The sequence below is a fragment of the Phacochoerus africanus genome, chromosome 2 (assembly GCF_016906955.1).
Source record: "Phacochoerus africanus isolate WHEZ1 chromosome 2, ROS_Pafr_v1, whole genome shotgun sequence".
In the NCBI taxonomy this organism is placed as follows: Eukaryota; Metazoa; Chordata; class Mammalia; order Artiodactyla; family Suidae; genus Phacochoerus; species Phacochoerus africanus.
Window position 1 is genome coordinate 42,293,590 of NC_062545.1, and position 13,553 is coordinate 42,307,142.

The following is a 13,553-nucleotide window of genomic DNA, read 5'->3' on the forward strand; positions in this document are numbered from 1 at the left end:
TAGAGAAGTTTTGTTTGTATCAGCAAGAATCCCCATCAATTTGTTTTAATTCTTTCCCTATCAAGCCAGCACTTCTCTTCTGCTGGGATTGTCTCACCTTTTGTAGATAGTCCTATTTAATGGAGTCTTTTCAAAACGTCTCTAACTTGGCTCTCTTCCAAAATGTTTCCTTAACCCTGATAAAGGCTTGACATGGTTGTCCAAAGTGACCATGAAATACTGTGCGCTGTGTTCACTACACAGTGCAATGCAAGGGAGGAGACTTTATTCTGGACATCAAACTGTACATCTGGGAATGTGGCTGTTTGTGCCTGGAGCAAGGAGTATGTTTTCCTTAACGCACTCAATGGGCTAGCAACAGCTCTTGTTTTGCCTCACAAAGTCTAGAATTCCAGACTTCCTCTTCACTCTGCCATGGCAGGCAATTCTATCCAGCTTGTACCCTGTAAACTTTTCCAAACTAAAGTCTGGTACCTACATCTGTACCTCCAGAAATTCCAAGGTACACAGCAAAGTTCTTCTAATATTATTATTGCCATATCCAATTCTGATCCCATAGGAAAACTGGGGCCGACCTTAATGTGATGGTAAATATATATATATATAATAAATCAAAACCTTAATTAAAATACAGTATTAACCAATCAAATCCAGATTATATTTAAAATTAATATCCTTTGTGTTTATTCCAGGAAAATATAGGTTACATATAGGAATTTATTTTAAAAGTTTATATTATAAATAGGTCAAGTAAGAAAAAAAAATTTATAATACATTGAAAAAAGGCATCTGATAAAATTTAATATCCACTCCTAAAGGAAAATCTCTTAAAAATATGAATAGAAAGATGTATATTAAAATCAGTCACAATTCTTTGAGCTAGCCTCATACTTAAACATTGCATGCCTATCTATTAAAACCAGGTAATAGAATTAGTATGCCAAAAATAATTATCATTCTTTCCACAAATAATGCACATAAGAAAATAAAATATAATGAAAAGTACTGAAATATAGGAAATATTTAAATGTTTATCTACCTAGAAAAAAATTAATCAACCAACAAAGAAAGCTATTAGAAATAGAAAGTAAATTCAGTAAATTGGATACCTAAGCCAAAAAAAAAAATCAGCATGTTTACAAAATTATAAAGCATACAGTGAAAATATTTCATATAACAGTAACAAGAAATGCAAAAGAACTACCACAGAAACTAACTTTATAAGAAATTAGTTCATTTATTTGAAGAAGATCATAAAATTTTACTGAGAAGCATAAGAGCAAAATGAATATGTGGAAAACATACACATCATGAGATAGAAAGAAACTTTTTGTAAAAATACAAATTCTCCTCCAAATTAAACTATAGATTTATTTCAGTTTCAGTCAGAATACTAATATTCTTTCAGTGAATTGATAAAAATTATACTGAAGTCCTCTGGATGTTCAGGAAAATTATGAAAAAGAAGAAGAATGAGGGAGGACTTGTTCTTTCAGAATCTAAAATGTAGTCTAAATTTATCATAATTAAGAAATTATGGCATTTTCAAAATAAAGAATAACAAAAATATATAAAATTGGTAGATAAAGATAAAAATGGCATTTCAAGTTGACGAAGGAAAGATAAATTAATAAATGGAGTTGGGTGAATTGTTGTGTAGTATGGAAAAATTCAAGTAGATTTCTGTTCCACCATCATCCTAAAATGAGTCAGAAATAAAGGCTAAATTTAAATTTAAAAATAAGACTATAAAAGTGCTATAAGCATATAGAGATTGTATTTATATTCTTGGCATAATACATTATGTAATTTCATATTATATTACATTATAGATGCAAAAATATAAATGTGACATAAAAAGTAATAATCATAAAAGAAAATATATTTGATGTCACATAAATTTAAAACACATGTATTAGATACCTATTAAAAATTACACTGTTAATATATATGTAAGCAAAGATTATGTGCATCTATAATATGATCTCATTTTGGAAAAAAGTCACAAATACATGTTTGAATAACATGCCTATATTATACAATTACAAAGTTGGATGTTTAAAAACATAATGCTTTTTTGTCTTGAATTTATTTTCTAAATCTGGATCTCCAACTAGCCAGCCTTATATCAGGCAATTTAATTTAGCTCTTGCATTATAATTATGCCCCATCCAATGATTTAATAATTCACTTAGATTGTGTACATCAGTTAAAGTTGGGTTCCCCAGTGCATCCTAGATATTATTTCTCACCTCATCTTCCAGCTGTCAGTGCCAGTGTATCAGTGTTCCTGCCTTCCATGCATAGCAGCTGGCCACCTATCTGCAGTGGGGAGAGGTTGTAAAGACGAGTGGCAAAATCTATTCTGCATGCTGTATGCCATTGATTCTGTCAATGCAGTCTGTTTTTTCTGAGCCACCTCAGGGTGGGTGCTGGTGGGGGGCCACATTTGGCTGCTGGCAGCACCCCAAAGGGTGATGGGTCAGAGAGGCAGCATCTCCGCTCCTCTCTCCGCTTTTGCCGTACCGGCCTGAACATTAGCTGTTAGGATGTTCATCCTTGTTCAGCCCACTGTTATAAGCAACTCCCTGACCTGTCACTCTAAGAGCAGATAATACATGGCCCACTGGATGGAGGGCAGGGCATGCTTGCAGGCCCCTCTCATATCTAAATGAACCATGTGGAATTTCCTGTTGTGGTAGGTGGCTTAAGAACCGACATAGTCTCTGTGAGGATGCAGGTTTGATCCCTAGCCTTCTTAGTGGGTTAAGGATCTGATATTGCCACAAGCTGAGGCATAGGTTACAGATATGGCTCAGATCCTGTGTTGCTATGGCTGTGCTGTAGGCCCGAAGCTGCAGCTCCAATTTGACCTCTAGCTTGGGAACTTCCATATGTCTCAGATGTAGCCAGTTAAAAAAAAAAAAAAAAAAAAAAGAAGGAACCAACCATGTGGTCATCTCTTTGCTTTACCAATGCAGGATGGTGTGGTGCACACCTGTCTGGCCGCCACTTTTAAACTGCAGTCAGAGGGCAGCCCATCCACTTCCCTTCCTCAAGTTATCTGCATACTCCTGGGGGCTCCTTATGTCTCTACCCTCCTTTTGTCTTTGGTATTCAGCACAAGAGAACAAAACAATACCAGGCTAGTTTTCTCTCTTATTCATCTAAAACTCTTCTGCTCTATGCTCAACTTCATTCAAAGTAGTTTATTAGGTGAAGGGGAGTGAAAAACAGGTTTTTCAGCTCTTTACCTCAGTAGATGTGTTTGGTCCCAGCAGCCCTTCCCTGCTCTATAAGAATTCTTGATCTTAACTGAAGATGCTCGTGAGGAAAAGAAGAGAGAAATAAATGTTCTTCAATATTGCAAGTTAGTATGACACACTACTATTATTTCACATTCCATTTGTTAATATATATATCTATATACATATATTTATAAATATTATTGATATAGGTGATATAGAAATAGGGATAAACATAAATATACAGAAAGAGATTGATAGAAATTAGCCTGCAGATGATACATATCTAAATATATAGAGGTAGGGACGTGTTTCACACTTGGACCACATTTATTACATTTCTAGATAAATACTAAAAACATCTTCTAAATGTGACTTTCTAAATTCACAACAGTCTGGCAATCTTCTAATTCATCTGGGTAACAATTATGTTTCAAAAGCGTTGAGAAAATCACTGGATCATGTAGTCTCATTTATCAGTGTGTCTTAAGCCTTGATTTTAAAAACCCTAGGAGAAAAACAGACTACACTAGAATTTATACAATTATGTGTTTCATTAGGCAAAGTAGAAAGAATCCATAAAGTAAAATCCTGCTTTACTTTCCAGATATTAAAACCACTTGGCAGTTAAGCAGGTTTACCATGTTCTGCAGTCAAAAACCTCTTCAGCATCATTTTGGTATGGGGTAACAGAAAATATTCACACATTATTCACTATTATTATTAGTTTTATTATATAAAATTAATTTTTTTAAAAATAAATGCTATCAATTCAATCAATCAATCAATAGTACTAGGAACATCTCTCCTTTAAAACTTACGGTGTCTGATCAGAGCAGGCCATTTATTACAAATCTTATTTTCTCCAATGATGAGAAAAAAGACTATGATTGACTCATCATACTAACCACAAATCCAAAGCCACAAATACCAAAGGCAGATACATTAAGTGAGTAGTAACACTGAGATAAACTAATCAGAAATCAGAAATCTTGAGACCCAGAGTGCTGATTTAGCACATATAGCTCTCCTGTTATGTTTCAAGAATCATTATATTTTCTAACTGAATAATTTGATTTCTTAGAGGAAATATACTCGGATTGCATCTTGGAATAACCCATAATATCAGGAATTGGCTCAATCCTTTACAATTTCAAACCTCTAACCTTAAGTTACCCGAGGGACATTGCTTATTAAAAAAAAAGGGAAAGAAGAAATAGCCCAGTACTCTGACTTTCAGAAATTTCAAATTCACAAGTACTATAGAAAATTCTAGTCAAAGGCAGTGGAGATGAAGAATAGAGTGTGGAATTGAGGAAATCACTGAGGACTAAGTGCTCCTGCGCTGTCAGACCCAAATTATTCAAGAAGCATTAGGCCACCCTCCTGCTGGCCCACCTCAGTCGGCCCTGGCCCCACACCTAGATCATAAGCAGAAAACTTGATAATACATTTGTTCCTTTCCCTATGTGAAGAGTTACTCACTTTGATCCAGTTCCTTTCAGCCTCAGGGGGGTACATCATAGTATATATTTCAGTTAAATTCCACTAGTCAAGTAACATAGCAAATCTTGTGTGTGTGTTAATTGCAGCAACCCTGATGTCTATACAGCATTTTTATTTTTATTTTTGTCTTTTTGTCTTTTTTCTAGGGCCACACCCGAGCATATGGAGGTTCCCAGGCTAGGGGTCCAATTGGAGCTGTAGCCACCAGCCTATGTCAGAGCCAAAGCAATGTAGCATCTGAATCACGTCTGTGACCCACACAACAGCTAAGGGCAATGCTGGATCCCCAACCCACTGAGCAAGGTCAGGGATTGAACCCGAAATCTCATCGTTCCTAGTCAGATTCGCTAATCACTGAGCCACAACGGGAACTCCCTATACGGCATTTTTAAAAAGCACCTTAAAATACATGATTAATTCCATGTGATATTCACAAGACTTTAGGCCAAGTATCCGAGTGAATATAATAAATAGAAACACTTTAGACATTTTAAAAGAAATGAGTTTAATTCAAAAAATTTAGAATGGATAAGCAATGGTGTCCTACTGTATAGCACAGGGAACTCTATCTCTTGGGATAGACCATGATGGAAGATAATATAAGAAAAGCAATGTATATATATGACTGGGTCACTTGGCTGTATAGCAGAAATTGGCACAACACTGTAAATCAACTATACCTTAATTTTAAAAAAAGAAAGAAAGAAATAAGATGATTACAGGACTTCTCGTCATGACTCAGTGGTTAACAAACCCAACTGGTATCCATGAGGATGCGGGTTCGATTCCTGTCTTCACTCAGTGGGTTAAGGATCTGGCATTGCCATGAGCTGCGGTGTAGGTTGCAGACATGGCTTGGATCCTGTATTGCTGTGGCTGTGGTAGAGACCGGAGGCTACAGCTGTGATTGGACCCCTAGCCTGGGAACTTCCATATGCCACAGGTACAGCCCTAAAAAGACAAAAAAAAAAAAAAGAAGAAGAAGAAGAAGAAAAAGAAAGAAGATACTTACAAAATAACTAGAAGTCTGTAAAGAGTGGATTCTAGGCTGGGTTTCCAGAAATAAACCCCGAACACTACACAACTGAAACACCAGGAGGGCTGTTGATTCTGTCATAACCAGAAGGTAAAAATCAAGAGGTTCCTATTGGAACTATTAAGTCAAGAATATTCTGCTACAGACTCACATATATAGAGAAAAAACTTGTGGTTACAAGATGGGGGGCATGCAATAAAGGAGTAGGGGAGTGGGACGTACAAACTACTGGCTGTAAGATAGACTCAAGGATGTATTGTACAACACAGGAATATAATAAATGTTTTGTAATAATTGTAAATGGAAAGAAACCTTTCAAATTGTATACAAATGTAAAAAAAAAGGAAACATAAAAAAGAACATTTTCCTATGGCTGTGATTTGGCAATGAGAAAGTAGCTACTGTTGTCACCTTAGTTACTACCCAAAGCTGGATGGTGGAACACTGCTGGAGAAAATCCTCACATCTTTGTTACCTGTCTTGTGAAAGAAACAAAAACAAATAAAGCTATAGGAAGATGGCTCCCATATTACTCCCAACTTATAAATCTTGATTAAATACTTCTAAATGATAGGATCAAATGTTCTTCTAAATTAGCTGTTAAGAGACAAGGAGACTTGGAAACATGGATTTTTAGATTTTCCAGTTCTATAGAGCAAGAGAGCTAACCTAAAGTGCTGGAAATGGATTCTGAGGACAGACCAACCAGCCATACTACCACAGGGAACGTGCTGGTACTTTCATTTCACAGATGTGAAAACTGAGGTTCAGAACATTTAAGTGGCTTGCACAAGACTTCAGTGATAAATACACTGAATCACTAGCAATAGAACATAGTAATTTTTCTGCCACAACCAGAGTATTTTCCAATTTGCCATTCTGCATTAATCGAATATGAGGGATTGTTAAACTAGAAAAATAAAACACTGATTACACCTGTAAGAGGGACTAACATTTACTGACACTTATTTGCTCATCTAACAACCTATTGTTATGTTTCAAAGAGGTCGACTTAAAAAGAATCCGTGTGTGTGTGTGTGTGTGTGTGTATAGCATTTCTTCTCAATGGATATTAAGCAGTTTATAGAGTTTAGGGTATAGATGGACGAAGCAAACTGGTAAACTTCAAGCTCTGTCTTCCTTCAAATATTCAAAAATTTCTCAGAGGAGGAGTTCCTGTTGTGGCTCAGCAGGCTAAGACTTCGATAGTGTCCGTAACAATATGGGTTCTACCCACGGCCTCCCTCTCTCAGTGAGTTAAGGATCCCATTACAGCAAGATCACAGATCACAGAGGCAGCTTGGATCCCACGTTGCTGTGGCTGTACCATCCAACTTGATCCCTTGCCTAGGAAATTCCACGTGCTGCAGGTGCAGCCTTGGGGGCAGGGGGAGGGGAGGGTGAGGGATTCTCAAAGTCTCAAGACAGAAAAAGAGAGCTAAAAAGGCAAAGTTCATGTTTTTGACTTTCATCCCCACTCCCTCCTTAAATTAAAAGATTATTTCCAAAGATTTATAAAATGTCAAAAACTGAAAGGCAAACTTAAGTTATCTGAATTAAATTCAGAATTGCTTTGTTTTTGAGACAAGTGTAATATATAAATCTAAGTTAACTAAATACTGGTGAAATTATTTCTTAAAAAGATACTGGCCATAAAGATGTAGCTATAAAGCTATTGAATATAACTTGACTTGCCTATCAGCTTTCTAATATATATCACTTTTTTAGTAACTGGTTCATTTTTTTAAAATGTATTATTATCCATGTCTTCACATGTGAATCTTAACCTAATCAAATGTGAAAATTTAGATTAATTTTTAGCATATTCAAACTCATCCAAAATCTACTAATAGATATGCGGGAAATGGTTTTGCTGTCACTTTACCAATCTCCAAGGCAGTGTTCAGTGCTCATTTTTGTGACTATCTTTAAAGGGAGGCATTTTGGAAGATGTCTCCTGAGAGCATTTATAATAAATCTTTCCTGACTTTCTTTTAAGCAGGAAAGAAAAATCCATTTAAGACAATGCTTTAAGGCAAAATGTTACCTGACTTCAGATTCAAACTTTTCATTTATTAGGGAAGAAGTTAAAATCTCCAGGGGGTGCTGAAACAGTCTATTCTGAGAGGTAGAAATGGAGAAACTACTTTGGTTAAATGGTGCCTAACTTTGACAACAGTGCCAAGTCCTAGCCTTGCCAATATTCTCTTTCTTTGAAGTACCACCACACTGCTCCACGGGGAAGGTATATTAATTCCTTAATTAAGAACTAAGACAATGACGAAGAATTACAGCAGCTATTATTTACTGGATCCCCACTATATGCCAGCCATGTTAGATGCTTTATATATATTGTCTCCTTTAATTTTAAAAACATGACTATGAGCATTAATAATCCTACATTGCAGAAAAGAAGACTCAGGCTCACAGGAGCTAAAAATGTGCCAAAGTCACACAGCTAGTAAGCTGAAGAAGCAAGATTCAAACTCTGGCTGACTGGCCTCAAAGTTTGCATGGTCTCACCTCCAGCGTAGTGACAAAAAGCCCAGTATCTTGAGTAAAGGCCAATTTTTACTCAAATAGAGATGGTATGAAGCAAGCAATGTAGATTGACACAATGACCAAAAACCTACACCATGTAAAACTGCAACACCACAGAAAAAGCTTCGCCATCATACCCGAATGTCTGTAGCAATCAATGTAAAGGTTATTCAAGTTCAACAAACTTGCCTCTAGCAAAATACAGCTAAATTTGTTCTACTTATGGGAATCGAAGGAGAGTAAAGATCTCTGTTTCCTCACTTGCAGATCTATCCTCAGGCTGAATTTTTACCTTCAGGATGAAGGGATGCATCGTAGAAAGAGATGCACAGTTATGAATAAACAAGCTATACTTGAAATGACCACACCCCTCCACACTTTGCATAGGACTTTTTCTTCCTCAAGAAAAGACTGTGTTACTGATACAGGAGTGACCATATCTAGCCATGCCTGTCATGTCCAAGGTATATTTTCCCTATAGTTTCCATTGCATCATTTAATACATCATAAATATACTTTTTATAAGTATTTAGGTAAAAATTCAATTTCTGGCTATGGAGTTAAGCCAATTAATTGATTTCACTTTAGGTTTTTTTGGAGGAAGGAGGATTTTTTGACTAGTAAGCCTTTTTTCCTTTCTTCAGTTGTGTATTTTCCCTTTCTGCCACCATTTCTTCCACCAAATGTCTGCAATTTATTGTAACTCAGACATTCCAAATCAGATGTGATGTCTGAAGCATTGTAACTGAACTGTGTGGGAAGAAATACTCAGGGCTGTGATAATTCTTCATATAGTTCTTCAAAAAGCATTCAGCTTTTCTGCTGCCACATCACATTATAAATTAATTTTGTTTCCAAGTAATATTCACCTTAATTTATTTCTACTTTACTACTCTAACAAGTTATCTTGGCTCAGACTCAGATACACTAGGCAACAATCTCTCTAGAGGCTTTCACATGCTATGACCATGTACAATCCCCTTAGCTGAGAATTCTTAAGGACACTTAAAGAGCTTCTAGCCATATTTCCTTACTTGGCTGGGGACCATGAAGCCCATAGGAAAAAATTTCCGACATACTGGGGTGGGATATGTTATGTGGGAAGAAATTGTTATGGTGGCACAATGAGCCTGAAATGAAACATCCTCTATGGGGAGCAATACTAAAAGGGAGTCAATCATATTTCTGAATACAGTAGGAGGCACTCCTTGAATTCACCACTGCACAGACAGATCTTACTGCCATGACCACACTCTGATTATTCTGCATTCAGCCCTTCTCCGTTCTCCCCTTACCCAGATCCATTTCCTGTTGTGTTCTGTGTATGCTGAAAAGGTTGACTTCTACAAACTATATCACCAGGCCTAATGGGAACCTAGCAGGAAATCAGAAGAAAGGAAAAGAGAGAGGGCAGGGTTCTTGGCTTGCTCATGCTCAGATTCAATGCTAGGATTCTAACAGTGGATTCGGTGCCCTCTGACCACAGCACTGGCCCCATGGCCCTCTCCTCAGGGCTCTGTCTCTCACAGGGCTTTAATGTGTGTTCCTGTCCTCAGGTTTAGGCATGGTAACACCTTCCCAGTGTTTCTGGTCTAGGATGCCTCAACTTCTCTTATTGGTTCTCTTCCCCAACCCCATACTTCTTGCACAAGAAATTTCATGACATTCTCCATCAGTATGCCCTCTGTCTCTCACTGGGCCACTGGCTGATACAATAATTGGTTCCAGGAATAGCCTCAAGAAGCAGACCCTCAGGTTGAAATTCTAGTATTGATTCCACACATATTATTTTATAATGTACAGATGACTTCCCTACTCAAGTGGAGAGGAAAGGGGACAGTAGAGAGCAGAGGGCAAGGTTTTGGGAGATTGTGTCTGTTTCACTTGAACATCATGATGATTGAAGAAGATTGTAGGCTCCTTCTCACTGCACTGGAGAAATTAGAGAAATAAAATTATAAGCCTATTGCCTTGAACTTCCAATGCACTGTGGAGAACCAGAAAGGTTCTAATCAGCTTCAAATGTATCTCTTGGAGTTCCCTTTGTGGCTCAGTGGTAATGTACCCAATTAGTACCAAGAAGATGCAGGTTCAATCCCTGACCTCACTCAGTGGATTAAGGATCTGATGTTGCCATGAGCTGAGGTGTAGGTCACAACATGACTTGGAACCTGTGTTGCTGTGGCTGTGGTGTAGGCTGGCAGCTGCAGCTCCAATTTGACCCCTAGCCTGGGAACTTCCGTATGCCACTGGTGAAGCCCTAAAAAGCAAATAAATAAATAAATATTTTATCCTGTGTAATACATACAATAATTTTTTTCTTGTATTTTTAGAGCTGTACCTGCAGCATATGGAGGTTCCCAGGCTAGGGTTTGAATCAGAGCTGTAGCTGCTGGGCTACAGCTACAGCCACAGCAATACCAGATATGAGTGCCATCTGCGACCTACACCATAGCTCACAGCAACGCCAGATCCTTAACCCACTGGACAAGCCTAGGGATCAAACCTGCATCCTCATGGATGCTAGTCAGATTCACTTCCGCTCAGCCATGATGTGAACTCCACGACAAATATATTTGACAATTATGATATTTGATGATCATGACATGATGATGAATTGCAGAGTTGCATTACCAATTAAATACATATATTCAGTGGGCTTTGAAAGTCTAAGTTAAAATTAAAATTAGTATCCCATCTCTAGTCTCAGGATTCCACTCCTTTATAAGCAGGGTTCTAACATTGACTGTTATTTGTTGTAATAAACACTGGTTAAAAAAAGGGGACCTGAGACTTGAGATGAAGTCCTTATCTTGAATTCTCAAATCCCCTGAATTCTCCTTGTTAATGATACAATCCCTTTAGACTAAAAGAATTACTTTCGGTGACTTCATCTGGAGCATTTACCTACCCAGGACATTCCCACTATTCCCAGCGTTAACCCCCACCAGCGTCTATTGCTTCCGTAGCCATAGGAGAATTGCAAAGTGCTCTCAAGGATGAAATATATTCAACACCGATGGGGTGACAGTACCTTGCCAATTTTATAATCAAGAAAGCAGAGTGGGTGAAGCATGTTTACAAATGCATTCTGAAGGAGTTAAAAATCAAGGAAATAAAAGTATGAGGTTAGTTCAAGAAGAATTTATCAATAGGGAAAGTGTACCTAAGATTCTAGATATATTATGTCTGCTGAAACTCTAATTAGTTTGCTTGAAGCCTGAACTCAATGTTGACCTCCTGTAATGAGGCTGAGATGCTGGGATTTCTCTGCAACAAAGAGGAGAAAAATTAAAGGCATAGGGTGGTGGGGATCCTGGAATGGACTTATTATCAGTAACCTACTCAACCACTCTTACCATACTTACAGCAGGTATCAAAGGACACTTTCTTCACCAAGGCAAAAAGAATACTTTGGCAGTAAACACCAGTATCCCCAAAGAGTTCTGTCATGGATGCCTCTATAGGCTACAGATACTACTAAAAATTAGACCCCCTCATCTCAATGAGAATGATGAGGTCTTGGCACGATAGAGGCCAGGTGGCAGTGCCCAGTTTCAGCGATGAGGTTGGCATAACTATTGCAACAAACCATAAAAACAGAAGGACAAGTGTTCTGACCTACATGGATATATGATTGTGGGAGAATTTTAGGAATGTTCTTTTTTTGTGTGTGAAAACTTTAGGAATGAAATTGTCAGCCTTCTAAAATATTATTTATTTTATGTTATCAGACCAATTCTTCCTCTGGTAGATAGTACCCAAATTCAAGTGCTATAGTAAGAAATCATGGCCTCTTACCCAGTTCATAAACACAGGGCCTTTTGAGATAGAGGTCTGTTTTTTGTTTGTTTGTTTTAAAGGAATCACTCTGGAATGTGGACACAAGGATATACCACAATGCTTCCTCCAAACCTCCCCTCCCATGATCCATGGCATTTAACAGGCTGACAGTGAACTTGGAAAGAGAAATAACCATACTACCTAGGAGATATTAGCTCCAATTTAGCATCAATCAGTATGGGCACGAAGTCAAGAAATAAAGGGAGTCTCGGTCCACATCCACCTTAGAGTGGTCAGTGGGCTACACCCCTTCTGACTGTTATTTCCCCAGCTCCATATTATGTACTTGGAATGATCATACTTAGCAACTGAAAACATGCTTACATTGGTTCTCTGACCCATGAAGTAAATGCTATTATAGTGAGAAGAGCCAAGGAGTAAACAGAAAGCAATACCCTGGGGGAAAAAAAAAAACCTGCAGAAATTTGTGCTACTATCAAAGATTGAAAGAAGCAGGGATGGCAATTCCTGTCCCATCCTCATTTAACTCTTCAGCTTGGCTGGTACAGAAGCTAAATTGATGCTTTAGAATGAACCTGAATTACTGTGATCCAGATGTAGTGCCCTAACTGGAGAAAATCAACACAGCTGCTGGCTCCTGGTGTGTAGTTATTGATCCAGGAGGTGGTTTCTTTGGCGGTGGGATTTTTCCCTATCTATATTACTAAAGACAATCAGAAGCAGTTCATCTCTATATAAATAGTAGGAACATAATTAAACCTTCAGTGTCTTATCTCAGGACTATGTCAGCTCTCCTGATCTCTGTCATAATATAGTCTAAAAGAATCTTGACCATATTGAAATTCCAGAAAACATTACTTTGATCACACTGAAAACATTATGCTTATTGGATCTGATGACCTGGAGGTCCAAAGCTCCAAGATGCCTTCATAAAACCATGTGTGCTAGTGAGTAGGAAAACCCCACAAAGTTCTGAGGTACTGCCAAATTTCAAAATCTCTAGTAATCCTTTAGTGCAGGGGATGTGTGGCTATTCCTTCTAAAGTGAACTAAAATGAACCGCACCTTGAACTTAGTACTGTGAAGAAAGAGGCACCACATTTAGTTTAAGTTTTTGGATTCTGGAGGAAGAATATACTATATTTGGGAACACAGTTGTAACCCATTTCCTGAGTAATCCACAATGTTACCAATTTTGATTGCTGCCCAGATTAAAAAAGTGTTAGCAATAGGACAGGTTACAGTACAAGCCTCCCCAACCTCTTGGATTTCCTAAGCTAGAATGTCTAAATCGTGCTTGAACTTTCTATTACAAATAGACTCCCTTTAGAGCCTCCAATGTGCTGTAATAGGAGAAATATAGTATATACCCTAACACTGTAGGCAAATCCAAATTCTCTCCTGCAAAAAACTATTCCATT